Source organism: Dipodomys ordii, unplaced genomic scaffold (genome assembly GCF_000151885.1).
Source record: "Dipodomys ordii isolate 6190 unplaced genomic scaffold, Dord_2.0 Scaffold13, whole genome shotgun sequence".
Lineage (NCBI taxonomy): Eukaryota > Metazoa > Chordata > Mammalia > Rodentia > Heteromyidae > Dipodomys > Dipodomys ordii.
In genome coordinates, this window is record NW_012267229.1 from 7,516,773 (window position 1) to 7,520,648 (window position 3,876).

Consider the following 3,876-nt stretch of genomic DNA (forward strand, 5'->3'; position numbering starts at 1 on the left):
GGTTACAGCCATCTAAATATATGAGGTCTTCTTAGCCAAGAGACCTGTTTCATCTCTGAAAATAATATTTTAGATGAACATTTCTTAAGAATCCCACACATTTATTCACTTCTACTGGGATATAAAGAGGCCACCCTGCAACTCCTACCCCTTTGCTCTTCTTTCTCTTCCCTGCATTCTTTCTGCATTAACTCTTGCCTTTTCTCTTCTCTTTCCCCTTTCCTTGCATCTCCATTTTCCCCCTTCGTCCATTCTAATCTTTTACTAAGAATTCTTTATCTTTCATTTTCTCCTCTCCTGACTCATCTAATTTTATTTTTTTCCCATTATCCTCATATGATTGTACAAAGGGCTTGCCATTTAACAAAGCAGTTTATGAATTCAATGCATCTTTATCAATGTCACTCCTTTCAGCATCCTACCCTACTCCACCCCTACCCACTTCTTCCCTCATTCTTCTTAAGTTTAAATGGCAAAGAGGAGGAAGCACAGAGGAAGAAATAGGTCAAAGATACGTTATTCCCTGCTGGGAAGAACCATCAAATACATATGAATTTATTGGCCCTGTCGCATTGCAATGAAATTACAATAAGCTGCCACTGATAGGAACTCTTGCCTGCATGCATAATATTTTTGCCCACCATCTCCTGCCCCCCTTTTTTTATTTGGGTTGCTCTTACTCTAAAACTAGAAATTAAACTATTATTATTCCTTATTTTCCTAACATTTCATCATGCAGCTTTAGATTTCAGTGGAAGGTGTTAGTAAGAGTACAGTAAAATTAATTCCATGAAGTTCTTCCAGTCTGCTCTGGGAAGGAATTTTTCTATGCCTTTCTTCTCCCTCATAATCATTGGTACAAGTTACTGAAGAGAACTGCAGTTTTTTTTTTTTTTCCTTAGGGGGCAGGGATCTGAACTGTAGGATTCATGCTCACTAAGTTGGTGCTCTACCACTTGAGACAGATATTAAGACTTGTTCCACTTATTTTGAGTCTATTTTTATGTCCAGGCCAGCATGCACCATGAGCCTCCTCTATTTTATATTTTCCACTGTGGCTGAGATGGAAGGACAATTATTACCATGCCTAGATTTTTCTATTGAGATGAAAGCTCACACAATTTTTTCTCGGATTGATCTGGAAACACGATCTTCCTCATCTTAGACTCTCAAGTACATAGGATTACAAATGCAATCTTCTGTTACCCTAAGGTTAATGTCATTTTCCTCCTTATGCAATTTATAACACATAATAAAAATAACCTGGGAATTACTTTTTTTTCAGCAACATGCATTTTTCTTCTCAAGAAAATAGTACCCTTGTCAAAGAAACAATTCGTTTTTGTTTAATGCTTAAGACAATGGGAAATTATAGAGGACTTGTTTTAATATGTAAGTTTTAATAAAGGGCTCATCTCAGTTTAGCTGAGATTCAACAAACACTTGGTATAATTCAATGAACACAGAAAGCTAGAAACTCAATGTAAAATTTTCTAAAACATACACCACTGTGTCGTTTGAGAAGAGGGAAAGCAGTCAGACTAGAGGTTTGCTTCAATGTGCAGTAACCACTAGGAAAAATTCATTAATTCTTCCTCTTGAACCAACTGCCTTGCCTGCTATAAATTTAAGTATAGATTTATGGATATGTTACTCATACGGGACATAATTTAAAAATTCTCAGGAACTTTCTCATAAAGTATTTTTAAGTTTAAAATAGTATCTTTTTAACGATGAAAATAATAGTGTGAGCACCTCTGTCATATTACTCAAGTAGGAGTGAGTTTTTACTTTTCTTTGAAGTGTAGTATGAAGAACATAGCTTTTTGAACAGTAATAAAATTCTAACTGCAATGGGAGAGGTTTTAGTGGGATCCTAAAGGTGCAGACTGTAAAGTGGTCTAAACAACTTAGAACTAATTTTAGAACTTTTAGAGACTGACTTGATTCATCTAGGACTTGTGTAACACTTGGCAAAGAGACTTTTCCTTCCTGGTGAGAATCTGGCTCACTCTCTATTAACTTCACTTTACTTCCCCACTGTCTTCACTGACTTTCACGGTACTTTCAGGAAAACAAAAGTAGCAACTTTACAGGTACGTTCCAGAAATTTTCTACAAGACCCATCATATTGATCAATAGAAGGCAACGCATGACAGCATGGAAGGATTTCTGCCTTACTGTGTTCACAAATCATATACAATCATGTCCTGGTCCTTGTACAACCCTCCCTCAAGCCTCCAGACACTGAAATATCATCGTAAAGACTTCCAAATTTCAGTAAATGCCCCAACCTTACCATCTCCTATCTAAGACATATCTGAGACTTTTAGAGTAGAGCTCTAACATCCCATAGTAGACATGAAGTTAAATTTCATTTTAGAGAAATATCATCTGGGGAAATAGCATGGATCATGGGCCTTGGTGTATATTTTTAATTTATTAAATATTGTTAAATTCCATCAGTGATTCTCCTTTCTGGTTTTATACTAAAATAACCTGACTTCTATGTCTTCAGTTATAAGAACATCACCTTAAGTGTTATTTCAGAACCCTTTGGGCAAGAGAAACTCTATGGGGTCAAGATGTGTAAAATCACAGATACAAGGACCAAGAGCTTGACTTAAATGGTGTGTTGCTACTGCTGCTGTTTCATAAGTGTTAACAGTTTGTGACTATAGAGCCTTAAATTTTCATTTTACATGAAACTGAAAATCATAGTTCTGGCCCTACATTTAGGAGAGAAAGTGTAAGCATTTTATACCTTAAGTACTTTTATTTGTAGCCAAAGTCGAGGAATAAAGGGAGTAGTACTTCTCTTTGTACTACAAAGCAGAACAAGAACTCTCTTCTTAGGTGACTGTATAAAATGCTTTATGCATATAATTTTATTAATCTAAGGGATAATGTTTGAATCTAAAACAACACAGTATAAAACTGATGCACTAGATAATTACCTCATTGACTCTCTCAAAGGAGTTCATTCATTAAGTAAATAATATATTTGTATCTATTTGCTGTTGGAATTGTAATAAATGATCACACAGTTGTTTAACAAGAAACCAATTTATAATATGTTAGCTCTAGAGGTCAGAGATATGAGATTTATGGGGCCCAAATCAAAAGTTTCTTGGCTCATTGTGTGCCTTCTGGAGGCTTCAGGAAAGGATCTGTCTCTTGCCTACTTCAGCCTCTAGTGGCCGCCAGAAATAGGGGGCTCCTGCCTCATTCGTATCATCTCATCTTCTATCGTTTGTCACCACCTTTTTGCCGCCCTAATGCTGTTACCTCCTTATAAAAACTCATGTGAACACATTTGGGGCCCAATGTTAGGTCCTTAATTGTGCCCCATCCTCAAAGTCCCTTCTTCAACGCAAAGTAACAATTCACAGGTTCGTGTAAGGGCAGACATATGAGCAGAGGGCACTTCACTCTGCACATCATAGCGTCCTACATGCCAGTCAGTCCCAGACACTGGAGAATCAACTACCACAAGAGAGATGAGTTGGAGTTCCGGGAAGATGGCGGAGGAGAAGCTGGAATCTGAACAAGCTCTCACATAGAAAGCAGTTTTAGAGTTCCAGTGAACAGTCCTAAGCCAGAGAATCACACCAAGTATGCCATCACAGGACAGAGAGTTAGACAAGAGAGGGAAGCCAAGGCAAAAAGACACATCTGAGCGCTTGCCAGCAGCTGCGGCAGCTGCGGCAGCAGGGTTGCAAGCGGCGGAGAACGCAGCCGGGGCCATACCTGAGCGCTCACACAGAGAGTCCAGGACGAAGGAGCCAGACGCAGCGGGCGAGCGGATTCTACTCAACACCAGCAAGAACCAACAAGGAGCGGACATCTTCATCCTGCAGCTTGCAGACCAGAGAC